The following is a 27456-nucleotide window of genomic DNA, read 5'->3' on the forward strand; positions in this document are numbered from 1 at the left end:
TCCCTAGGGCCTCCCACGGTGAATACAGCTACCACACTGGACTGCAGTGACATTTACTTGACCATTGGACCCACTCACTACACTCCGAGCTCCTTGGGCCAGGAAAGTGCTTCGTAAACCTTTGTAACTGCTCAGGTGGGTTATGGTGCCTGGCATCCAGGACACCTGGATCAAGAAGTATTTGGTGGCCGGCTGGGTGGATGGACTGGCCGGGCGAATGAAGAAGGATAGAGGGGAGCTTGCCTTTAAGAATGGGGCACACCTCGTCTGATTTTGGCTCATGGCTGAATCAGGCTTGCTCTGCAAAGGTGTGAATGGCCTTGGGGTGAGTGGAAGCTCAGGGTCGTGGAAGGCTGAGATTGGAAGGGGAGTATCTGGGTCAGCTCAGAGTACTGGACATCAAGGAAAGGCCACTGGGTCCTGGAGGAGGAGGACCTTTGATCACAGGCCAGGAGACCCAGGAGTGCGGGTGACAGTTGAGCAGGAGATGTCGGGGGAAGTCCTCACTCCTCACCTCTGCTCCTCAGTGGGGGGCTGCAGGGACTGTACCCGGGACTCTGGGTTCAACTAAAGGACGCTCTGGCCCCTCCACACATATAGTCATTGGTCCATTGATTTTGCAAAATGGATTGAAGATCTGCCCCTCAGGATGACCTGAAGGAGCTTTAAGGTGGCAGGGGACGTGAACTTGATTTGAAGTTCATGGGCCAGATGACAGTGAGCACAAGTGCCATTAAGAGAGGCTGTGCAGGGGGTGGAGGGAGTCTGGGGCTCATGGCCCCCACTGACCCTGCTTTTAGGTGACCTTGGCTTAACCTCCCATCCCTCTGGTTGCTTTTGAGGCCTCTTCCTGAGACCTCCCTGTCCTCTGCCTAGGCGATCGGGAAAGCTGTCGAAGTGCTTGGTTCAAATGAGCTCCCACCTCCCTTGCCTGCAACCTTACGTTGAGCCCCTCCAAGGCTCCAGGTGGGTTCAACTGAGAATGAGTCAGAGTCAACCAGACTCAGGGAAAAGGCACGTGGTCCATGGGGAGTGGCGTGGGTGATCAGAGCCAGCACAGTGAGGGGCGTGAGAGGCATCCAAGCCCTTGGGAGCACTCAGGGCCTGTGAGGGACTGAGCTGTGTCCCCTCCAATTTTTATGTGGAAGTCTTAATCCCCAGGACCCCGACACATGACTGTGCTTTGAAGATGTGGCCCCTTAGAGAGGTGAGTTAAAATGCAGGTATTAGGATGGCTCTTTTTTTTTTTGGTACCAAAGACTGAACTCAGGGACCTTCAACCACTGAACCATATCCCCAGCCCTATTTTGTATTTTATTTATACACAGGGTCTCACTGAGTTGCTTAGAGCCTTGCCATTGCTGAGGCTGGCTTTGAACTCGCGATCCTCCTGCCTCAGCCTCCCGAGCTGCTGGGATTACAGGTATGTGCCACCGCGCACCCAGCATTGGGGTAGCTCTTGATCCAGGGTGACTGGCATCCTTAAAAGGAGAAGTTAGGACTCTGAGAAAGAAGACAGATACAGGAAGAAGAGAGCCCCCTGTAAGCCAATCAGAGGTGTCAGTAGAAATCAGCCCTCAGTACACCTTGTTCTTGGACTTATGACTTCCTGAACTGTGAGAAATGCATTTCTCTTATGAGAGCCGCCCAGTTGGTGGATGCTGCCTTAGCTAATTTCCGCCCTTCATCGGGATTTGGGATGGTGACTTAATGTACGTGGTTCTGCTTGGGATGAAAACTTGGAAAAAGTGCAACAAAACAAGGCTACTCTGTTGACCCCTAATTTTTTTTTCCTAACACCCATTCCTAGCTCACAGGCCTCATATTCTGGGTCTTTTTTTTTTTTAATTTAATTTAATTTTTTTTTTTTTAATATTCCGGGTCTTCACCTTGTCATTTTTCTCCCTGTTTGGACCACAAGCTCCCTGAAGGCAGAGCCATGTCCACATATCCATCACAGGGTCCCCAGCATGCAGCCCAGGTGAAGTCCCTTAAAGGCACTGGGAACACACCTTTTGGGTGAATTCTGTCTGCAACAAGGGCCTGCACCATTCCTCACTCTGGGCTTACCTGCAGACTTTTTAATTGAAACAGCTGGTTTTGCACATCAGGTCTCTGCTCAGAACTGACTTACCATTGACTGTGTCCCGTGTACCTCCCTCATCCCCCTCCAGGCACTGAATGTGATCAACATGTGTTAAAAACCAGAGAGGAAGAGTGGCATTATTAGTTTTTGTTTGCACTTGGTGAACTGCGCCACGCATTCTATTAAAACCAAATCGTACCAGGCAATATGTGGGAACGCTGTGGTCCCCAAAGGGTTCACTTAATGAGGCCAGGGATCAGATGGCTGCAGCGTCCCCTCACACCTATGGCAGTGCTGACCTAGAGCTGGGCACTTAGTGGTATTTGGGGAATGAGTGGCGAAGTCCATATCAAGGACAGGTGGGTGGATGCTGAGCCTTTCTCAGTGCTCCTGTGAGGGTGGCCGGTCCTCCTTCCAGCTGCCTCTGTACCCATTGCCCCATTTTTCTTTTTAGGCTGTGGATGCTGGTTCTTCTTTATAGCCCCTGATGAGGGTGAAGCTGTCATGCTGTTACCTTCTCACTGAGAGGAGAGAGGGTCTCCTTTTATACCTCAAAGCGCCCCCGGGGTCCCTGGTTTTAGGAAACTCATGACTTGCCTGGGAATCATTGGTGACCACCCCACAATTTCTCTGCCCCCTCCAGGACCAATTTTCTCTACCCCCCCCCATCTACACGTATTTTTTTTAAAAAATTGAGGTGAGGGCTGGGGATGTGGCTCAAGTGGTAGCGCGCTCGCCTGGCATGCGTGCAGCCCGGGTTTGACCCTCAGCACCACATACAAACAAAGATGTTGTGTCTGCTGAAAACTAAAAAATAAATATTAAAAATTCTCTCTCTCTCTCTCTCTTCCTCTCTCACTCTCTCTTTAAAAAAAAAATTGAGGTGAAAGTCACACACCGTTCACACCATACCATGCACCATTTTTAAAGCATACAATTCAGGGACATTTGTTATATCCTCACTGCTCTGCCACCGTGACCACTACTCAGTTCCAGAAGATTCTCCTCATCCCCCAAATAAACCCCAAGCCGGTGAAGCAGTCACTCCCCACTCTCCTCTCTGCCTGCTTCTCGGCCATTGGCAGCCACTGATCTGTTTCCTGTCTCTGTGGATCTGCCTATTCTGGCCTCCCCATAGAAACGGAGTCACCCACCATCTTGGTCTTTTGTATCTGGCTTCCTTTTAATATGATGTCTCCAAGGTTCCTCACATAGAAGTAGGCATCAGGACTTTGATTCTTGTTACGGTTGGGTCGAGTGATGTCCCATTGTCACGGATCTGCCTCGCTGGGTTATCTGTCCATTGGATTCTGGGGTTGTGACTGTGTTCTGGCTCCTTTGAGTATCACTGTGCACTGCTCTTAGTTTTTTGGGTTTTTATTTTTGTACCAGGGATTGAACCCAGGAGTGTGTAACCACCAAGCCACACCACCAGCCCTTTAAAAAATATATATTTTATCTAGAGACAGAGTCTCCCTGAGTTGCTTAGGGCCTCACTAAGTTGCTGAGGCTGGCTATGAACTCCCGATCCTCCTGCCTCAGCCTCCTGAGCCTCTGGGGGTTACAGGCGAGCGCCAGGCACCCGGCTTTGCATGCTCTTTTTATCCCTCATCTGTCTTGTGTTGAAGGCCTGCCTTGCTGTCACTGGAAGGAGCTCTGGAGAGTTGAGAAGGCGGCCAGACGGCCTCATGCAGCTCCAGCCGTGAGATTTCAGGCAGCCCGGTTGGCGCGCGTTTCCTAGTGCGCATGCGCCTTCCTGACAGCCCTGCAGATGGTCCTGCGAGGCGCCCAACCCAGCGTGCGAGGTCCAGTCCTTCCTACGTAAGCGGGGAAAGTCCGATGTCAGAGGAGAGCTGTTTTTGTTCCTCCTTTTCCCTTTGATTCCCCTCCCTTTCTGGTTCCCCGCTTCCTCTTCTCTGCTGTTGCCAGTCACTGCGTTTGAACTGCCCTTTCCTCTTTCTTCAGCGGGCCTGGGGACATGGTGGAACATTCTGGGCTAATGCCAGGCTGGAGGTGAACCTGGTGACATGTGTCATGGGATGCATCCTCCGAAAGGGCAGGATGAGCTGCAGAGGACAGTGGTCAGCCACACTAGGTGGTGGGTGACAGGGTGAAGCCAGCAGTGGCTGGACCCGAAGAGGGTGCAGGAGGGCCCTGATGGTGCCTTCCCATCCAGTTTGATTTAGGGTCTTAGTTTACAGACAGCATTGAGGCCTTTTGTGGCCCAGGAGGTCACCAGAATGATGGATACTTAGATATCAGAATCAAACCCACAGGGACACGCAGGGGCGAGCTCCCGATGGAGAGGTGTGTGCTTTTCTTGGACATTGGTTTGTGAATGTTCTGTCTTCTGCAGCCCTGTGCCTGCTGCTTCCCCAGCCCAAGGTGAAGCCTCTTGAAGGCAAAGATGACAAGCCACTTTTATTTCTCCATACACGCTTGCTCAGGGTGCCCCCCCTGGATTTCTGAGTTCACAAGTCGCTTTGACTGTATGTGGTGACAGCAACTTCATTTATTTCATCCAGTAATGATGACAGAGGGCTTGGTCATAGGATTCTCATTTAATCTTCTCAACAGCCCGCAAGGTGGATTTCATATCTCAGATGAAGAAACTTAAGGCTCAGAGAGGTTAAATTACCAGCTCAGGACGCACAGCCGGCTAGAGAGAGGTTCCAGCACTGCTTGGAACCAATGTTCTCAGTGGCTTCCCCCTCCCTTGCAGGGGCTGTCTAGTTTTTTTGTTTGTTTGTTTGTTTGTTTTTTTTACAGCAGATAAGAACCATGTGGCAGTGCTTATTTAAGGAGATGGGAAATGAATCCTTATGTAGTTGGACTTGGTTCATTTTGGAGACTCCCCCCACCTCCCCCCTTAACCTCTTAGAATTCTCAAGTCTGGAAAAAGTTCTGTGAAAGCTGCAGGTGGCCTTTGTTTCCCATTACTCAAGCACTATAGATTCCTCTTTTCTTGACAGACTTTGGAGACGCTTCAAGGAAAGCCGGTTTCCTGCTCAATTGGTGCGTTCCTCATTTGCTCCCGGAGGATCTGCTGTGAGGAACTGTTGTGGCTGACTCTGGGTGACAGGCACGGAGCCAGATGTGCAGGATGGTGCAGCCTGGGGTTGGGTTCCGGGCTCGCTGTTGGAGTTCTGCATTGGACCAGGTTCCTGAGAAGTCTGGCTCCTCCGTGATCTGGCAGGGGAGCTGGTGTGCTGGAGGGAGGAATCCCGGGGAGAGCGTGCCCGGAGGAAATTGGGTCAAGATGTTCGCTTTGAACACCTCTGGGTTTTTTCCAAACTGGAAGAGGAAAAGATTCTGGTTTAAGAGATGAAGGAAGTTTTAGGGTTTTCCATGAGTGGACCTCTGATAGATCCTGGCTTCCTTGTGACTCAGGTGAAGAGACAGAAGCAGGGCCATCGGCAGATTGCTGAGTTTTGCAAACAGTTGACCATCAGGGGCACTTGCCAGCCCAGCCCTAGAGAGGGCTCAGTGGCCTTTGAGTTGTCATGGATCTGTGACTGGAAGGTCTCAGAAGCTCAGAGACCTCCCCCAAGGTGACAGAGCAGCTAGGCATAACATATAAGGCTAAGAGGAACCTATGTTTTTCTTTGCATTGACATGATAAGGGGTTCATTCGTGAAATCAGTGTTCACTGAGCTATTACTATGTGCAGGGTATATTATGGGGAGCTCGAGAGAATAGTGAAGAAGACCACAGACATCCCTGCCGTTGCCTTCCCAGTGTTCCATGGGAGGCAACAAGCCAGGAAAACTCAAGCAAAGTGCATGGTGACTTAGAAAGTGGGTGAGTTTAAGTGGGATGGACAGAGAAAGTCTCATTAGGAGAGGACATTTGAATAAGGCCCTGGGAGATATGAGGGAGTAAATGTGTGGGATGGGGGTACCAGCTGTTGACTAGGGGACACACTTGGATGTTGAATACATCTTGAAGATGGGACCAGTGGGATCTGGATGGGTCAGGTTTGAAAGAGAACTTAAAGAAGGTCCAAGGGTGCTGGTCCCAGCAACTGCAAGGAAGGAGCTGGTCATCTACAAGAAGGTGAGGACCGGAAACAACGCGTTTGGGGAGAAGCTCACGCTTCTTTGGGACAGGTTCAGATTGAGAGGCTCTCTGTGTGCCAAAGGAGTGTGATCGTTAAGATAAACCATTTGGAAAGATGATTCTCGAGCCCGAGAGAGAAACTGAAGTCGCTCTGGTGTGGGTGGTCTTCAATCCACCATATTGGATGAGATCACCCAGAGACGGGGGTGGTTAGAGAAGAGGCCCAGAGGACGGAGCCTGGAAGCACCCCCAGGCAACAGTGTGGATGGGGAGGGAGGAGGAAAGAACCAACCAACTGCAAAGGAAAGAGAGCAGGAAAAAATCAGGAGAGCAGACGGTCTCACCAGGACACCAACTCCACCAGTAGCTCTCAAGGAAGGGAAGATGCAAGCACATCCCAAAGAACATCTGAGACCAGATCACAGGCACAGGATAATGCAATTTCTTGATGTCATCAGCATCGTGTGTGTGTGTGTGTGTGTGTGTGTGTGTGTCTGGTGCTGGGAAGGGAATCCAGGCCCTACACAATGCTGGGCAAGCTCTCTACCACTGAGCTCCATCCCTCACTCCTTTTTATTTTTATCTTGAGACAGGGTCTTGCTAAATTGTTGAGGGTCTTTCTAAGTTGCTAAGGCTGGGCCTCAAACTCACGATCCTCCTGCTTCAGCCTCCCGAGTTGCTGGAATGACAGGTGCGCACCATGGACCTCAGCTAGCATGACTGATGTCTCTGTGTGCATTTCCCTTAATCCTACCCAAGGCTCCCTGGCTGGCTCAGCCCACGACTAGTTTTAGGGAAGGAGAGAGCGTCCCTAGGGTTCACAGGCACCGAATGTCGATGTGCATTGCATTTCTCTTAATTATTAATTTTTAATCACACAAGTAATATATGACTTAGATCATGCCTCCTCACCCCGAAACGGGGAGGGAATTGGTTCTTGGCTGGCAAAAAAACACCTTAGGTCTTAGAGTGCTTTATAGCTCTCCAATGGGCCACAGTATCTGAACAGATATATTGCACGTCTGTGGTATTAAACTTTCATGATAGAGGGGGAGCGATTAGGAAAGAAATATCTCACAAGGCTCCTCAGAGAAGGCGATAATGAGAAAAATAGGTTGAGAAATCCAAAATTATTCTAAACTCCCTTTTAACTGCCTTCCCTGTCTCTTGGGGAAATATACCCTGATGATTTGTGGACTTGGCTCTTCGGTTCAATAAATAACGATAAATTTTTTTTTCTTCTTTGTTTCCCCGACTCAGTAATATATCTTGAAGATGTGTTCCTATTAGCGCGTATACATTAGTGATTCCTTACTAAGGCAGTGGGGTGTCCTATAGTATGGATGCAGCGTAGCTTATTTTTGGGGGGTTCTGGGGATGAAACCCGGGACCTTGCATATACTGAGCATACCTCGGAGCTCCCCTCCTGGCCCTTCAGTATATTTTATGTTTCCATCACTGATAGATATTTAGAGTATTTCTAATTTTTTCCTTCTTCTCTTTGCTATTAAAAATACCGTAGTGTTTTTTTTGTGCAGTGCCCATGTTTGATGGCTCTCGAGGGTAGCAGAGGACATCCTGGTTGTAGGGCCAAGGGTCCTCTGGATAGGCTGCATGCCCATCTGGTGTAAGGCTCTGGAACCACCTGCCCCAGCACATTGTCCCCTTTGTCTCTCTGACAGCCACAGGAAATTGACGTTTTTTTCCACAGGCTACTCTAGCTTTAAGAAAACGGAATTTTAATGAGCTGAAAGTCACTTGTATAAGGCCACACAGTGCAGGTAGTGGCAAAATGAGATCTGGATCAGAGTCTTCATCCCCGAGAACGTGAGATGGCAAGCGAGAGAGGGACTTTAGGGGATCCCTCAGATCTGTGGCTGGATGTGCCTGGGGGTGGTCCCAGGGCCTGGCTCACAGACTGGGTTCTGGCTTTATCGATATGCCAATCATTTCCATGCAGTTTAGAGTTCCTTATTTCTCAACCATTACAGTGCCTGAAATGGTTTTTATTATCTTGTATTTTCTCTGACTAAGCAAGATAGGCAAAAATTTTCTTAAAATAAAAACAGAACCAAAAAAACCCCTTAGTTCAGGGCTGGGGTTATAGCTTAGTGATAGAGGGCTTGCCTAGCATATATGAGGCTATGGGTTTGAACCCTTGTGCCATAAAAACAAAAAGTTCATAATATATTACTAAAGACTTCAAAATACTATGAACAATAAAATTCCAGCTGGATGGGGAAGAAGTGTGTGTGTGTGTGTGTGTGTGTGTGTGTGTGCGCGCGCGCGTGTGCGTACATGTGAGCATATAAGAGAGATTCTGGAAGAAGATTCATGAAATGCTCCTGGAAGCTCTTACTGGGTCAGGGTTCGTGGGACTATGTGATTCCTTTTGGGGGATTTCTCTGGTTAGTCCTCCTCCCCAGTGTCCTTCAAATTCCATGTCTGAATGTCATAATCAGAAAAACATAATGCACTATAAAAGAGAAGCATCGGTAAACACTTTCTTCAAAAGTAAAAGGGAGGGAATTAGAGACAGAGATGAGGTATTTCTTTAATTTAGTTTCTATAAACTCTGTCTCTTATTTATAATTTTTTTTGTGTGTGTGGTACTAAGGATTGAGAGGGCACTCAGGGGCACTCTATCACTGATATACAGCCCCAGCCCTTTTTGTTTAATAGCCAAAGCTGGCTTCGAACTTGTGATCCTCCTGCCTCAGCCTCCCAAACTGCTGGGATTACAGGTGTGCACCCCTGCTCCTGGCTGTGTTTGTAAAATTTGAGTTCTCCCTGTGGGTGACATGAAAGAGCAACCATAGGATCCCACTCATGGAAATTGCTGGTAGCCCAGGGTGCTGTTTGCTCTAAGGTCTCTGAGGCTGGCCAAAGACAGAATCACCTTCCTGAGTACTGGTGGGGTGTCTCAGGTCAGAGCAAGGCCATGTGAGTGGTGCAACCTGCGCCAACTGAACCAGCCCGCCCGAATGTCCAGTTCCCAGATCTGAGGGCCTTTGGCTGTTCCCCCAGAGGAGGCTCAGCCTATCACCCCCCGTGGGAGCTAAAGTAAGGGATCTGGATTTGGGGGTGTGTGCAGAAGGGTTAAGTGCTGTATGAAGATGTGAGTAACAGGGGCTGAGTTTGTGGCTCAGTGGCAAAGCGCTTGCCTAGCATGCATGAGGCACTGGGTTCCATCCTCAGCACCACATAAATGTAAAATAAAGATATTGTGTCCACTTAAACCTAAAAAATAAATATTCCAAAAAAAAAAAGATATGAGTAACAGATCCTTTGCATGCATTTGCTTTGGGGGCACATTTCTGTGTCCAGAGAGAAAAGGAAGGTCTGACCTTGCAAAGACACCGGTGGCAAAAATCCTGTCGTTTTCAACCTTTGGATAGTGCTTGCCTACCTGCCGGTCAATCTGTAGAACGAATGCATTAAAAAACATTGCTGAGGAGAGAAGAGAAGGTGGAGATGGATTAGGGTACCAAGTGATACTACAGGAATTCGTCAGTGGGCAGGGACCAAGGCTCTGCTGGCTCCCAGGGGGATGGGGACAGCTGGCTCAGCACATACTTGGCTCCTTTTCTGTTTTAGTAGCAGCAAGATGAATCAGTAGTGCATCTCTAGGGCAAAATGAGTTTAAGTCTTTCTTAGGCAGTTATTATTTTTTCCCCAAGAAAAACAACAATAGAGGCCATCTTTCTAGTCTTGGCTGCATGTTGGGAATTGCAAGGGCATAGGGATGCCCAGGCCATGCCCAGGCCAATGAGGTCACACCAGTGAAGCCCTCCAGGTGACTGCAGTGAGCATCCACAGGGGAGCAGCTGAGAAAGCATCCCAGCAGCTCAGGCCGTTGTTAATGGCAACAGTCATGCCCAAAGCGAGCCCCTTTACCTGTGCTACATGAGTGCCCTGATCTGTATTCTCTACTTTAATCCACATCCTGCGGGCGGGGCTTGAATTTGCGCATTTGACATTAGGAGTCATGGCCCTAAGGTCAGCCAGCAGAAAGTGGTGTCCCAGGTCTGTGTGACTCCATGCAAACCTCAACTTCAGTGTTGCTCACCCACGTGGGCAAAGGCAGTGGCTTGTGGGGAGGAGGGGTGTCTGGGAGTCAGGGGCTTGCTGGCATTCAGAGCACAGCCCTGTCCCTGAGCTGAGGCGGAAGGACCCAAGCGTTATAGTTTGGATAGGCGGTGTCCTTTGGAAGTTCCTTGTGTTAGTTCAGGAATGTTCTGAGGTCAAACAACTGAATCGTGAGAGTTGCAACCTCATCAGTCTGTGCTAGTCCCAGTGGACTGACTGGGTGTTAACTGTAGGCAGGTGGGGTGCGGCTGGAGCGGTAGATCACTGGTATCATGCCCTGGAAGGGTGCATCTTCCCTGGGACCCCTTTGTCTCTCCTTGCTCTCTCCTTCCATGAATGAAGCAGGGCTTCTTCACCACACCCTTCTGCCATGATGTTCTGCCTCACCTGGGCCCAGAGCATTGGACTTGCCCAACCTTGGACTAAACCTCTGGAACCATAGCTAAAACTTTTCCTCCTCTTCAATTATCCTGTCCAATATTTTGATCACAGTGAGAAAGAGCTAACTAATATACCAGGTGAGACTGAGGCTCTTGATACAGATAATAGAGCACAGGTAATAATAAAAACGTGTAAGATATTTTTGTTTCTTTCAACTTTATATTCCTTTCCAAAGCATTTAAAAAATTTTTTTTTTAGTTGTTGATGGACCTTTCTTGTATTTACTTATAGGTGGTGCTGACAATCGAACCCAGTGCCTTGCAAGCACTTTATCACTGAGCTACAACTCCAGCTCCTTTTTCTGAAGCATTTTTTATACCTAGATGTTTTTATTTTCTTTAAACCTTATTCTAATTTATGTTTCTCTTGGAAAAATTTGTCTTTGCCCATTTATTATTATTTTAAACCATAGAATTATTATTATATATTATTGTTTTAAACACCCAGAACAGAAAATTTGCCATCTTACCATTTCTAAATGCACAGTTCAGTTTCATTAAGTACCTTAAGCCGTTGCGCAACCATTACCACCATCCATGTTAAGAACATTTTTTCATCTTGCAAAATGGAAAAAGCTCTACCCACTGAAGAGTAAGTCCCAGTTGTCCATGTCCCAGCCCCTGACTGTGTACCCTTGGTCTCGGTGATAAACTGCTCCAGCCATCCCCTGTCCAAGGAATCCTATAATATTTGCTCTTTTGCTCTTTTGTGATGAGCTTGTTTTGCTCAGCATTCTAAAACATTTTTAGCAGGCAACTGATTTATGCTTTAAACAAATATAGATTCAAAGAAGAATGGATTAATCAGGGATTTTTTTTTTTTAATCAACTCTGGAAAAGCAACTTGACAATGGAAAATGAATTGAAAAGATGAACTTTAAAAAAAAAAAAAAGATTCACCAAGCAAACTGGATTCTTTACAATTCCTTGATTTTTTCCCCCTTTTTATTTAAAAATACCAGGGCTTGGGATGTCGCTCAGTGGTAGAGTGCTTGCAGAACACAGGTGAGGAGGTCCTGGAATCAATTCCCAGTACTGGAAAAAAAAAATTACAAAACCATTTATCGGGGCTGAGTGGGAGAGAGACCCTAGAAAACTGAAGGATGAGCTAAATTCTTTAAATAAATTTGGAAATGATAGCCAGGGGCAGTTCACACCATTCATAAAATATGCAGCACCCTCCTAGAGAGAGCGAGGAGTCAGCTTGATTTCCGCCCCCTGAGCTGAGCTTTGTGTTTCTAACACTGGGCATCTCCTGCTTCCTCAGCCCGGCTGCCAAAGCGGGATGGTCCCAAGCCAAGTCAGTGGCCTCAGTGCCTCACCTGAGGGACCCAGCATGATCCTTGGAGATACCTGCCTCCCGAGGGGGCGCCCAGTGCGGTTCTGCCGTAATGCTAGGAAGGAGCTTTTACAAGGCTGATTGGAAAATTGACATTTGTGTTTGGCTTTGTCATCTGTCATTGGGAGTTTTTGGCTAGGATGGAGGGCATGTTTGATTCAATGTAATACTTAATGACAGAGTGGAACAACTGAGATCTGGGAGATTAACTGTGGAGCCGTCAGCTGAAATGTGTGGGAACGTGAGCCTGCAGGAAGTTCAAGTTCAAAGACTGTGAACTTTTTTTCCCCCCATTTGACACAGTAGAATTCTATTCTAATGCCCAAATTAGAGGACAAGAGGACACCTACCGTCTCATGACAGTATCTGTTGTCTCTTGTTCTCCCTATACTAGTAATAAAACCTCAGTTTCTCTTTGGGAAACCAAAGAAGCAGTGGATTCACAGAAAATGAATGGTTGGGTTTAATTGAATGGTTTGGGTTTGGTTGGACCCACGCTTGACTTGAATACCATTGCCACAGTGTACCAGGAGCGGACATGTGACCCAAGCTCTTTCAGTGAGCTCCTCCTATATCCCATTCCCAGGACTTTTTTTGCTGTGCAATTTGGGGAAGAGGTGCTTTTTCTCCTCTGAGCTGTTAAAGCTGGAAAGATTATAAACTTGGAGCGCCATGTCTATGTTTGCTAGTGTCGGGGGAGCACCAGAGAATGAAACTAGGGAAAAGAGAGAGAGAGAGAGAGAGAAGGAGAAAGAAGAATAAAACAGCTAAGGTAATATCATTGGATCACCTGGATCCATTAATACCTGAAGACCATGCACTCTTGAACCTCGGACTTCCAAGATTCATGAGCCAATAGATAATGCCAACTCTTCATTTTTTGTGTGTCTGAAACAATTTGGTTTAGAGTTCTGTGGCTTACAACCTACTGTGCCCCATCTAAAACAATTATATCACAAACTTTCCATGTGATAGAGGGAAGCTCCTTGCTGTGAACCTGTGATGTGACTCAGCAGGTGGCCGTGAGGAGCCCTTGTTGTCACAGTGAGATTGCAGAGTGTCAGATGAGGATTGAGATTCATAGGACCTAGGATGCCCTCGCCCCGATAGCGGGTAACTTGGGCAAATCTCTTAACCTTTCGAAGTCCCAGCTCTGAACATCCTTAAAGTAAGGGACTTAAGTCAGGTGGTCTCTGAAGTCACTTTCAATTCTATACAATCCGCAGATTGACTCAATATCTGTGTTTCAAATGGGCTGTCAGAAAAGGTATAAAAATCAAAGAAAAAAATTAGATTTCCCTCCAAACTCCAGATCTCTGCACATCTCTGGAAGATACAAAACCATTTTTACCTAACGTTTAAATTGCAGTACAACCTGCATAATAGAAAAGTGCTCACGTCATAAATATGGACTTGGGGACATTTCCACAAACTTCCCTCATGTCATGAGCATCCACACCCTGAAGCCTCTTCCAGCCAGTTCCCACCTCAAAGATGCCCACAATCTTGACTTTTCTCCCACATATTAATTTTGCTCATTTTTTAAATTTTATGCAAACAGAGCACAGAGGAGGTTTTTGATTTAACTGGTTTTTTTGGTGGTAGCAATGGGGGGAATCAGAGATTCGCTCACTGCTCCTATTGTGTGTGGCAATACTTCACTCTCATTGATCTACAGGTAACCTGTCCCCATATGATTGAGTCTGCCCCAATTATTTTTCCTGCTCTTGGGTGGATTCACACCATTATGGACAGTGCTACTTTGGACACTCTGGTACGTATTTTTTTTGGTGGACAGGATCTCTTGTCTGTCCTGAGTGATTTACACCAAGGCCTGGGATGCGGAGTCAGGGTAGGTATATCATGTGTTCAGCTCTGGAAAATTCTACCAGGCAGTGTTCCACTCCCATCATCAACTGAGTTCTGTCGTTCCTTGTCTGGGTGAGGTGTCGTTGGTCTTTATTCATTGGAGTCATTTGGGTGAGTGTGTCGTGGTCTCACAAGTTGTGTGTATGTGTGCAGCTTTTTTTTTTTATCTTTACCTTTTTAATTAAAATTTTCAGCATTTTAGTGTGAAAAAATGGAAAACTACAGAAAGGGATGTTTTATAGTACATTTATATACCCACCATCTAGACCCTGCGGTGAACCTTTTATTATTCTTGCTTTATCATGTACCTGTCTCTAGCCAGCCATCTTATTTTTTAAAAGCAATTCAAACTAAGCTGAGAGCAGTAGTAACCTTCACCCCAAACACTTCAGCATATAGAGCGTTAACTAATGGGCAATATGTGTAGTTATTTTTTCTCCTTTGATAATGCAGGTTCAGTATCTCTTATCTGAAATGCATGGGACTAGAAGTGTTTTTGGATTTCACATTTTTCTGGATTTTGTAATTTTATTTTTTTTTTTGCAAATACATGTATGACATATCTTAGGGATGGAGCCCAAGTCTAAACATAACATTCAGTTATGTTCCATATACACCTCATAGACATAGTCTGTAGGTAATGTTAGATGATATTATATATTAAAAAAAAATTGGGGGGGGGTGGTAACAAGGATTGAACTCAGGGGCACTCGACCACTGAGCCACATCCCCAGCCCTATTTTTTATTTTATTTAGAGACAGGGTCTCACTGAATTGCTTAGCGCCTCGCTTTTGCTGAGGCTGACTTTGAATGCATGATCCACCTGCCTCAGCCTCCCAAATTGCTGGGATTACAGGCATGCACCACTGTGCCAGTGTAGTTTTAAAAACTTTTTGCAGGGCTAGAGAGTGAACCCAGGGCCTTGCACATGCTAGGCAAGCGCTCTACCAATGAGCTTCATCCCTGGCCCTATTTTGATTTTTATTTTGAGATAGGGTCTTGCTAACTTGTCCAGATTGGTCTGGAATTCACATCTTCTTGCCTCAGTCTCCCACATAAGGGATGATATTTTAAATAAGTTCGTGCATGAATCAAAGTGTCATGCAGTAGAATTTTCCATTTGTGGCATCGTTGGCCCTCAGAAAGTTTCAGGCATTGGAACATTTTGGATTTTCCTATTAGAGATGCTCAACCCATGTCATTTATGTGCAGTCAAATGCATGTATTTTAAGGGTCTTTTGCTGAATTTTGACAAATGCATACCCCTATGCCGCCCAAACGCTGTCAAGATGTAGCGCATTGAATATCATGAGAAGTTCCCACAAGTCCCTCAGTTGTCCCCGCCCCCACCCCACCAGAAGCAACCACAGCCCTGATTATTGATTGACTGCTTGACTGCTCTCTGATGTCATACTGTGGTTTTAATTTTTGTATTCTCATGACTCCTGGTACCAAGCACCTTTAAATATGCTTATTGCCCATTAGTGTTTCCTCTCTTGTGTGAGGAAGGATTGCTTTTAAAGTTTAAGGGGAAGAAACTAAGGGGACAAGTCCAGTTGACTGGCAGGAGGACCGAGTGAGTGTCCATGCCTGGGGGCCAAACTTGTTCCAAAGTGTCTGCTGTTAACAGAATTCTCACACCTCCAGCACTTCCCAATGTCAGGAGCAAGGAAATGCTCCTGAGGAAAACTTGACCCCAAACTGGCTAGCGCAGTGAACTTTCTGAGCACGCGGCTTGAAGCCTTATCTTCTCATCATCTCCAGTTGTATCACTTCTTCTCCCATGAATGGCAGCCTGCTGGAGAGCTCAGAGTCATTAGCAGATTTTTATAGAGACTTGACCCACAGCTGCCAGAGGAAGTGTGACCCCGAGTTCCCCCATGTTCCATCGGATTTACTTTCAGACGGAAAGGCGAGGTGGTAGGGCAGAGAAAATGTTTTCGGGACCATTGACAGAAATGGATCTCTGAAAAAACATCATGTCCCTTGTTCGCTGCAGGGTTCGCAGGTCTTGCTTTCCCGGGCTGCAGCCTCTTCCCCAGCCTTTTGTAAGCAGAGGACTTTGGGTTTGCTGCTGGTTTGTGAACAGCAGGCTTTCCCTTCTCCTCTTAGGGGCCCTGTCTGTGTAATCGTGTGCTGGGCAGTGGTGGCTGTCACCAAGACTAGGCTAAAGTTGCGGGGAGAAGCAGAGTAACCTGCATTCCGGGTTAGCCTCAAACTTGAGATCCTCCTGCCTCAGCCTCCTGAATAGATGGGATTGTCGGTAGGCACCTCTGCACTCAGCAAAAATTCACCCTTTTAACATATGCACCTCAGTGGTTTATAGGATAATGATGGTCTAGCGTGTTCACTAACATTGGAACATTTCCATTTCCTCCAAAAGAAACCCATTTTCCATTAGCAGTCACTCCCCATTCACCCTTCCCCTAATCCTCTCTATTTCTGACTCTGTGGATTTGCCTGTTCTAGGCATTTCATATAAATGGAACCATACCGTATGTGGTTTTTTTGTGTTTGAATTCTTGAATTTAGCATAATGCTCTCAAGGGTCATCCATGTTGTAGCAAGAATAAGTACTCCATTCCTTTTTATGGTTATATAATATTCCGTTGTATGGATGTATTTCATTTATCCATCAGTTGGTGGACATTGGATTGTTTATACTTCTGACTCTTACGAATAATGCTTCTATAAAAACCAGTGTGCAAGTTTTTGTGTGGACATGTGCTTTTAGTTCTTTTCGGTATTAGGCGTAGGAGTGGAATTGCTGGGTTATGTGGTAACTCTGTTTAGCTTTTTGAGGAACCGCCAAATGGTTCCTGCTTCTTCAACTGCTAATGAAATTTATGTATTGTTGCGAAAAGTTAACCGGGTTTTTATGTTCTTTGGTCACAATATCCTCAAATTTTGTGAGATGGGCTGTTATACTCTTGACAATAGATCTTCTGTTTAACATCTAATAGGACATGCTACAACTTTCTAGAACAAGAAGATGGCTTGTTGGTTCAAATAGACCAGGGTTTCTGTTCTGATTTGGATCTTTATGTCCCTCAAAGACCTGTATGCTAAAGGCTTGATCACCAACCTTTGTTGCTATTGGAAGGTCGTGGAACTTTGAAGAGCTGGGACCTACAGGAAAGAATTTAGCTCATTGAAGTTGAAGGCACTATTGGGACTCCTGTCTGTCTCTCTTTGTTTCCTGGTTACCATAAGGTAATCAGCTTTGCTCTCTCAAGTGCTCCTGTCCTGCACAACGACTGTGGATTAAAACCTGTAGAAACCATGAGCTAAAATAAACCTTTCCTCCGTATAAGTTGATTATCTCAGGTATTTTGTCACAGCAACAAAAAGCTGACTGACATATTTTCCCAACCGTTTTCATCTTCCAGTATACCTGAGGGATGTAAGAGGATTCCTTACGAGCAGTAACAGGTTTTCTGAGGAATGTAGGTGAGGGGTCTAAGTCAGCCAAAACCAACAAACATCCCCTCACCCCACAAAAATAACCTCCCACCCCAAAACACAACCAAGAAGTTAAAAATACAAAACCTGGGTGATTTCAACTCCTTCTTTCCCAAGCTCTTCATTAAAAAAAAAAAAAAAGTCTGTAGTAGTCAGTAATAAAGTTTGAATGTGCTTTATGACTTTTTCAGTGGTCTTACATGTGATATGTGATCAATCCTCATGAGCAGTTATCCTCATCTCATCTGAGTACATTGGAGACTCAGACTTTGTGATTTGTTGCTAGATTAAAAGTGGTGGAGAGTGAAGGAGAATCTCAGCATTTAGACCTTCTAAACTTGGAGTTCTGTACTCTTTTTTTGCAGGGGGAGTTTGGGGGTGTTCCACTAAGTTGCTCAGAATGGTCTCAAACTCTCAGACTCAAGCCATCTTTCTGCCTCAGCCTCCTGAGGAGCTGGGACAACACACCACCACACCCTTCTGAACTCCTTTGATGATGAGCATTTTTCGGTGTTCACGGTCATTTTAAAATCTAGATAAAGTTATGCTGATTTTCTTTTCTTTTAAGAATCACATTAGTAAGAGAGATTGAACTTGACTCTGGGAACCCTCAGTAAACATCATGCTTGGATCTTGGACATGACAGGGAGTGGCTGTTTGCAACACACGTGTGCAAACTCAGCTATCCAGTGTATTTTTACAAGTTCCTTTTCTATGTTTATGCCTGTGAGGTTTCTTAGCACCTCCCCTCCCCGCCCCGCCTCCCCTGGCTGATAGAGAAGTCTTTCTTTGGAATTCTAAGAGGAAATATTGGGATGTTCCTATTCCCTTAAATAGCAAATAAATTCCAAACTGGTGGATGGGCTCAGCTGTGGGATCGAAAATCATTTACAGAAACTTTGGGGTATGTTTTCCCTTTTTTTGTCTGAGTGTTTTAGAAATCAGCTTAATTGAGGTTGTCTGAGGGCTTCTGCAAGTTTCACTGAAACAGTGGTGTATTTATACTCCGCTGGGATGTGATTAAACCACATGGACACACATGGGCCACCCTCCACCTCCTTCCTAACCCTAACCCCACTGCTGGGGCCCTGCTTGGGAGTGTGTTGACACCTGTCTGTGGATGCATGAACTATAAGCCTGGTGCAGAGGGCCAATATGATGAGCAAAGTCATGTTTTAAAGCTAATTGGGTTGGTATGGATATGGATATTTTGTTGTGAACACATTAAAAAACAGCAGGGTAGCTAAGCATTTGAAGACTTTGGCTTCCTTCTTGCTTACCATAAAACTTGACTTAATAGGTAAGCCCCACTGTAGTAGACCCGAAGGAGCACAATTTCTGAAACAGAAGGTCCTAAAGGAAGGAATTTTTATTGTCTAACTACAGGAAAACAAGAGCCCTTTCAGCTATTAACCCTTGGAGAAGTCTTAGCCCATCTCATACTGAGGTGGTCCATTCCCAGCGAGGTCCTTCAAAGCTGAGGGAGCATCATTTTGTTGGAGGGTGTTTTGAGTGCACATTGCTGGGCCTCCCCTGCAGAGGGTCTGAGTCAGTGGGTCTGGAGTTGGGCCTAAGAATCTTCATTTCCAACAAACTCCCAGGGGATGCGGGTCTGTGGTCCACACTTGAAGTGGAGAGATTTAAGAGAATTCACTGCCTGTCTTTTTGAGAGAATTTTTGCCTTTAAGAAAGACAGGAGAGCTGAGCACAGGGCTACAGGTCTGTAATGCTAGTGACTTGGGAGGCTGAGGAGAGAGGACCCCAAGTTTGAGGTCAGCCTCAACAACTTAGCGAGGCCTTATCTGAAAATAAAAAATAAGGGCTGGGATTATAGTTTAGTGGTAAAGCACCACTTGGTTTAATCCCCAGTAAATAATAGAAAGAAAGAAGGAAAGAAAGAAAGAAAGAAAAAGAAGGAAGACAAACATGAAAATCAATATTTCTATTTTTTTTTTTTTTTTTTTTTTGGTATTCAGGATTGAACCCAGGGACATTTAACCACTGAGCCACATCCCCAGCCCTTTTTTATATTTTATTTAGAGATCGGGTCTCTCTGAGTTACTGATTGCCTCACTGCATTACTGAGGCTGACTTTGAATTCAAATCCTCCTGCCTCAGCCTCCCGAGCCACTGGGATTACAGGTTGTACCACCACACCTGGCTGAAAATTCATATTTGAATCATCCTGGAAATCGGTATCTCAATCATTCTTTGAAAGACATGCCAGGACCTGTTCCCCAGGACTCCCCTCAGGGTATCTTGTCTAGGGTTGCTCTTGGGAGGTGGATTTGGTAGGCATGTTGGGCTACGAAGGGTGAAAACAGTTCATTTCTTATGCATACTTTCATCTGTGTGTGATGCTATGGATTGAAACCAGGGCCTTGCGTGTGCTCAGCACGTGCTCTGCCCTGAGCCACACCCCTCACAACCTGTCATACTTTCAACTGAATCCTGGTTTTGATCACAGATGTCCTGTGTTCTGGATTTACCCACCTCAGTTCCTGGGAACTGTAGGGTGCCTTGGAGTTTTGTAGGGGGTCTAGGTAGGCAGATTTAATGAGTGGGTCCTCCTGAGTTTGAGGGGCACCAGATGCTTCCTTTGTCCTTTTGTGTATGAAGATGCTGTTTCTGAATTTATCCTTTAAATGCTGGGTCATTTTTCTGAGGTCACTCCGGGTGGGCACTGATCTTTGACAAGGTCCTGCTGGCTCAGAGGGCTGCGGTCTCACACTCTGAATTGCTCCCTGTAGGATCCTGGGGACTCTGAGCTCCAGGGTTAACCCTTTGGGAGCCAGAGGGCATCTCTGATTCTGGGGGTCTTAGAAGTCACTAGTACATCATCCCCTGCCATTCCCTGGCAAGGTATTGGCTTTTTGATTGCCCATCCTGACCACTAAAGCCTATTGCCCGCTCCTGGTCCAGACACACTGTTCAGCAGTGGGCAGGGTGGTATTCCTGGCAGGAGTGATGAGCCTGATAGCAGTATTCCTGCTCCCCATGCCAAGGTCAGTGCACAGACTGGCCTTCTGCACTGGTGAGAACTCAGAACGTAGTCCTAGGGGCCCTGGGTGCTGTTTATCCTCAATGTTTTAGTTGTAGATGGATGCAATACGTTTATTTAAAAAAAAAATTTTTTTTTTGTAGTTGTAGATGGACAGAATTTTTTTTTAATGTGGTGCAGAGGATCAAACCCAGTGCCTCACATATGCGAGGCAAGTGCTTTACCACTGAGCCACAGCCTCCGCCTCCCCAATGCATCTTGATATACAGAGCCAGTTTGCTCTCCTCCCTTGGATGTGCATTGGAGCATTTACCTCTGGCTCTGTTCTTTCCCAGTACCTGTCTTAGGCCCCTGGCAGTCATCCCTAGACCCCAGAGCATTTGCAGCCTTGATCTGAGCCAGGCTCTCTGCAAATAGGGGACTGTGGATTTTCTGTTGGTCTCTGCCTGGAGCCACCAGCCCTTCTGATACCATCTTGATGGAATAGTCCAGCCAAGTTGAGAATTCCCTTTAGGGGAACTGTCTGTGTATCTTTGGAAAATATCCAGGGTCTTTGGAACTAAGTAGTTTCTGTCATGGGCTGTACTTTCTTTTCTCATCCAATCACCCTGCTCGTGTTTAATTATAGATTTGGTTTCTAGAAGATTCTGTTCAGAGGCAGGCAGAAGTCGTGGATATGGCCAGTGGCATATCTGCCACCCAATTCTCATGAACTATAAGAAAAAGATTAAAAGATTGAACATGCCCAGCATGGGAGGCTGAGACCGGAGAATCGCAAGTTCAAAGCCAACCTTAGCAACTATGAGGCACTAGGCAACTCAGTGAGACCTTGCCTCTAAATAAAATACAAAATAGGGCTAGGGATGTGGCTCAGTGGTTGAGTGCCGCTGAGTTCAATCCTTGGTACCAAAAAAAAAAAAAAAAAAAAAAAAAGGTTGAGTATGTCTAATCAAAAAGCCTGAAATCCAAAGTGTTCCAAAATTCAAAATGTTTCGAGGATTGACATGATGCCAAAAGTGGAAAATTCCACACCATAAAGTTTCATGCCAAAAATGTTTGAAATATTGTATAAAATTATCTTTAGGCAGTGGATGTAGGGCATATGTGAAACGTAAATGAGTTTCATGTTGGGACTTGGGTCCTATCCCCAAAGTTTGTTTTTTTTTAAACTGTGTGAAATAATATGAAATATACCACTTCTGGTCCCAAGAATTGTGGATGAAGGACACTCAACCTATAGTAATTTGCCAGATCTTGTTATACAGGATACTGGGGATCTGAAGAGATGGACCACTCACTTGGGGCTCTGAAGAGATTGATCTCACAGCTCTGTGCAGAATCCAAGGTCCCGGACGTGCATCTGGGGTGCGCCCCAATCAGAATCATTCTCTTTCACTTTAAGGTGACATCTCTGACCTGACATTGCACATAGGACACCTGTGCTTCAGGAGTGAGCCATGGTCAGAGCGCACTTCCAGCTGTGTTATAGGAAGTACGAGGGGTAGAGATGGACCCTGCTACAGAGGTCCTCAGCTTTGGACCGAAGTGGAACCAGTCAGCAGTCTCCGCTGTCCCCTGGAATCCTTGGAGCCACGAGTCTTCTGTGATCACATCTCACCAGAGTCCCTCTGTTGTCCCACCACTCTGAGCCCCCAAACCCCTTTCTCCACACTGCTAGAGTGTGGAACCCACTGCCTGCAGGGCCCTACCCTTCTCAGTCCTTCCTGCCAACAGGAAGTTCTGGGCTAGAGAGGGACATGGGTGGGCCTACCTAGGACCCCTCCCTGTGCATTTTTTCCTGCACCCTCACCAGCTCAGCACGGTGGCGCTCTCCTCACCTGGCAAGACATACTCTGTGCATTTGCCAGAACTGGTTTCCAGAACAGAGCATGAGAGATGGGAGGTGGGGGTGGAGTTTGTGAATGACAGAATTTATTTTCTCACGGTTCTGGAGGCTAGAAGTCTGATTTCAAGATGGTGACATGGCTGGGCTCTTCTGAGACTCTCTCCTTGGGTTTCTTTCCATGTCTGATCTTCCCTCTGTATGAGTCTGTGCACTAACTTTTTATGAAGACAGAGGTCATATCAGGACCCCGTTGTTTTTTACTTCCTTACCTTTACAAAGACCCTTTCTTCAATGTAGTTATATTCTAAGGTACTTGGGGTTAGGAGTTCAGCATAGAGATTTGGGGGAAGGTAGGGAGATAGATGCAGCTCAGCTCACAGCACAAACCTGTGATTCACATCTGAACCCCCAAGTTCAGCCTGACCCTCCGTATATAGCTGCACAACTGGATCAAGTTTGCATGGAACAGAAAAAAATTTGCTTAAGCTTGAAATATATTAGGCACATCCAAGAATCTTCTCCTCTAAGAATTATGATGGGTTTTAGTGTTCTCATTTGGTTCCCTGTTTTTCAACTTTAAAAAAAAATATGTTACTTATGATATAGTCCGTTTTATGGACTTGATTTTGTGCACGTGTTCCGTCAGATAATTTGAAAGGTTTACAGTCTGCTTTTAGTTCTGGTAGTTATCTTTATAACTACTATATAACTCTGTCATATACTCTGTCCTCCGTTCTTAGTACCTACTGACTCACCACTAGGAGCAATGACAAAATTATTCTGAAGAGTTTTAATCTTAACAAAAATAACTAACATTATACCTTATTTTTAAAAGAATTTAAAAATGTCAACCCTCTCCACAACCATGTGTTGTAATGCAGCTATGACACTTTTTTTTTTCCTTTTTCAATGCTGGAGATTGAACCAGGACTGCTTTACCACTGAGCTACATCCCCAGCCCCTTTTCGTGTTTTATTTTGAGGCACAGTCTCACTAAGTTGCTGAGGCTGGCCTTGAACTTGGGATCTTCCTGCTTCAAACTCTCAAGTACCTGAGATTATAGGCGTGCATCACTGTTACCAATTATTATACACATTTTAAAGGTGAAGAGTTTAGGGACCAGAGAGGCACAGGAACATGCCCAAGGCCCCTTGGCTTAGTATCTAGCAGACCTGAAATTTGACCTGGAACTTGTGTGATTGCAGAACTCTGGTCCTGACCCTGTCTAGTTGGCCCAGCATATTCTAGGTAACTACCTCCATTGCCTCCTCTCCCTCCTTTTTATTTCTCTTCAGATGGGGTCTTTGGAGGGTAGTAATTCAGAATTGCAGGCTTTGGAGGTACTTGGGTCTGCCCTGGGAATTTGGAGGTCTGGTTAGGGCTGCCTGGGTACTCATTCAGCTCCAATGTCCCCTTGATATGGCCTGTATGTGGCCTCCCAAGGCAGGAATTTCCATTCCAGAAGGTGAGAGGGGCCAGGACCCTGGAGCCACCTCTCTGGGTTTCCAGAAGCATCCTCTCGGGGCTACCAAAGAAGCATAGCTGGACACAGGCACAGACACACCAGACTCAGACATGCTTGGTCACACTCACACACAGGGATACCACTTTTTAGGGAGAATCTTTATAGAGATTGGTTTCATGTCATTGTGGGGCTGGCTAGGCCGTCTCTCTGCCCAGCAGCTAGAGGTGCTGACAGAGGCCACCCTGTCCCTGCATGGGAGACATTAGAACACAGTGGAGTGGTGACCCAGCACCGGCCACCATCTTTAGCTCTCATGTCTGCAGGGCTGTGCATCTAGAAGAGACTGAGTAATTCTTGTTTATTTTAATCTGGGAGCCTAGAGGGGCAGAGTGGTAGACTTGAGTTGCTACTGCTTTCCACCACCCCAGCCTTCAACTGGAGTCCCAGCTCCGGCATCTCTAGAGACTCCCTCTCCATGACTACCTGTCCTCTGCAGGACTTCTGGCAAGGAGTGTGCTTGTGTCAGGCAGGGTTCAACCAGAGAAGCAGAATGAGTAGGGAAAGCATATGTATGCATAGATGTAAACAGAGAAGTGTACACAGTCACCTCATACAAGGAGACCTAGACAGATACGCAACAGAACCTGCAGGAACAGACATGCCTGCAGACATAGATGTGCACATACACACAGATACACTTGCAGATATAGACATACATGTAGACATTTAAATATATATGCACACGTAGATACACTAGACACAGCACATGTGTATGTATTCCTACACAGATATATAGACATTTTTAAAGAGAGCCTTTGTAGGGGTTGGTTTAAACCATGCAGGGCAGGCTAAGCAGTCTCTGTTACGCTGTCAACTCCATATCTGAATCTTGATGTCACAAGATCACAGCTTTTTCCCTTCCACCCACCAAATCTCCCAGAACCTACTAATGGCCCATCCTAACCAGAACCTAGAAGACATAGAAATCTGGGAACTGAACTCATCCTGGCCAAGTGGACACATAGAAAGTCACGTTGGGTGAGCCGGTGGGAAGACGGCAGGCTCAGAGGTCAGAATCATCAGTTTTCTTGCTGTGCAGATTTTAGCAAATGTTCTAATCTGTGCCTCTTCCATTAAAAGAGAATAATACTACTTATAACCTCTTGGCAGAGAGTTATTAATTAGGAGGATTAAATGGAATTAAGAATTTCAAGCATCTGCTTTGCTCCTGGTGCTGGGGTAAGAAATCTCAGACCTTTCACAGTTCTTGATACTAACCAGGAACATAATATACAATTAAGTCTGATTCTGCCCACAGACAAATGGCTTCTTCACATAGGCTTTGTGTATTTCTTCCACTAAGTTTATTCCTAGGATGTTGATATTTCTTCTTGTTATTGTGAGTGAAATTTAATTATGTTTTTAAATTGGTTATTGATGATGTATGGTTCCAGAAGGATGCTAATAAATAGCCATATTCCTATCTGTAATGGGAATTCCTCTGGAATTTCCTCATAACTCTGTTACTGGCTGTTGCTTTTAGATTAGTATTTATATTTTCTGTTTAGCATTTTAATATCCTTTTTATGTCTTTTTTTTTTTGGTGCCTTCATGGAGAGTATAAGATTAGGTTGGTCTTCATACCCAAAAGAGGCTATTTTAAAATCCTCAAATAGATATGGAATTTGTCAGATGATGCCCATCAGCATCTCTCACGACGATTGTATATTTTTTCATTTTTGGTACATTAGTATGATTAACAATATTAATAGATTGCCTAGCAGGACAGAATGTGGAAATCAGAGGTAACTCCATGGAAAGCACATAGGATAGAGCATCTGGAAACCTGGATTCCAGGTGTCGTTTGGTTCTTGACATCTTTGACCTTGGACAAGCCAGTGTGAGTCATTTTTCCTCTCAACAAACATCCCCCCTTGAAGCTTCCTTACCTGTGAAATGTGAACTGTCACATTTCCCACCCTTTCTTACTGATGAGACAGAAGAATGAAGATGAGTCAATAGCTTTCTTTGACATTTCTTTCAATGCTTTTACATGTGATTCCTTAGAAAACTTGGAATGGAGCCACCATTTGACCCAGCTATCCCACTCCTCCGTCTATACCCAAAGGACTTAAAAACAGCATACTACAGGGACACAGCCACATCAATGTTTACTGCAGCACAATTCACAATAGCTAAACTGTGGAGCCAACCTAGATGCCCTTCAACAGATGATGGATAAAGAAACTGTGGTACATGTACACAATGGAACATTACTCAGCTTTAAAAGAGAATAAAATTATGGCATTTGCAGGTAAATGGATGGAGCTGGAGAATATAATGCTAAGTGAAGTAAGCTAATCTGGAAAAAAACAAAGGCCAAATGTTCTCTCTGATAAATGGATGCTGACCCATAATGGGGGGAGGGCATGGAAAGAATGGAGGAATTTTGAATTGGCAAAGGGGAGGGAGGGGAGGGGACATGGGGCAGGAAAGATGGTGGGATGAGATGGACATCATTACCCTAGGTACATGTATGATTGAATATATGGTGCAACACTACATTGTGTACAACCAGAGAAATGAAAAGTTATGCTGCTGCAATTGTGTACAATGAATCCAAAGGTATTTTCTGCTGTTGTGTATAACTAATTAGAACAAATTTTAAATAAAAGGTAAAAAAGAACCAAGAAAAAATATAAAACAGGACGGAATCAAGATCTCATTGTTGTACCTTGGTCAACCAAGAATTCTTTTGTTCATTCATTCATTCATTCAACAAACATTGATTAAGGATCTGTACTGGTCTAGGAATTGTCCTAAACACTGGGAAGAGAGTGTTCAGCAGGCAAATTTCTTGCACAGTGGAGCTTGCAGTCCTACAAACCCACACTTCCATTTGTGTGTTAGCTGAGTGATCAGTACTCTGAAGATAAATGAAGGGGTGGTGACAGGGTAGAGAGTGAGACAAGTTGTATGAGAGGCTTACTTTAAATGGGGTGGTCAGAGAAGACCCCGCCAAGGGGACATTTGAGCCTAGAACTTAATGAAGAGAGGGAAATCTGGGGAAAGACTATTCCAGGCAGTGAAACAGTAAGTGCAAAGGTCCTGAGGCAGTGATGCCTATATAACTTGAGTTGGGTGTGCAGGCAGCAGAGGGTAAGGACTTGAGGCCTGAGAGTTTGTGGCAGGTTCAATAATACAGGAGCCTGTGGACCCTTCCAGGGACTCTTCCTTTCCCCGCCACCCCTAAGCATGAAGGAAAGCCATTGGAAGGTTGTGAGCTGGGAGGACATGTGATCCATTTCCCTCTCTGGAAGGTTCCCTCTGGCTGCCTTTTGGAGAATGAATTGGAGCTGGTTATAAATTGAGGCAGGCAGACAGGAGGGGATGGTGGCTCAGGCTGGGCTGATAGCTTTGGGGGGGGGGCGGTGAGAATGGATTTGGGTTCCATTTTACAGGAGGTGCTGACAGGGTTTGTCGATGGATTGGAAGTCTCAGCTCAGAGGCGGGCGCTTTGGCTTTTCCTGTGAGAAGAAAATGTGTCCGCCCTTCTGTCTGCTACCGTCGGGCGGCGGGGGGCGGTGGAAATCTGGCCTGTGTTTTCCACAGCGCCATTGCACCGAGTCAGGAGAAACCCTGAGGACCCCCACTGGGGACACTTCCAAGCGTCCAGCTGGACTGAGCCCTGAAAATCATTGAAGGCTTTGGATGGCCCCAGGAGATGTCCTGTCCTGAGGCTGGATCTGCCCCAGGAAGGGTCCCTCCATACCCCCCCACAGGCCTAGCCTCCCCTGGG

The 27456-nt window shown here is 45.8% G+C and overlaps 1 long non-coding RNA gene across 1 annotated transcript; it reads left to right on the forward strand.

Annotated features, from left to right (window-relative positions):
- Positions 1–12: 12 nt before the first annotated feature.
- Positions 13–26095, forward strand: LOC124077710 (uncharacterized). The gene is made up of 3 exons (XR_006846706.2): positions 13–135; positions 877–966; positions 1329–26095. It is a non-coding gene; the product is annotated as an uncharacterized LOC124077710 (long non-coding RNA).
- The last annotated feature ends 1361 nt before the right edge of the window (positions 26096–27456 follow it).

This window comes from Marmota monax, unplaced genomic scaffold, assembly GCF_021218885.2.
Source record: "Marmota monax isolate L192 unplaced genomic scaffold, Marmota_monax_Labrador192_F-V1.1 WCK01_AAM20220418_F8-fsc00243, whole genome shotgun sequence".
Taxonomy (NCBI): Eukaryota; Metazoa; Chordata; class Mammalia; order Rodentia; family Sciuridae; genus Marmota; species Marmota monax.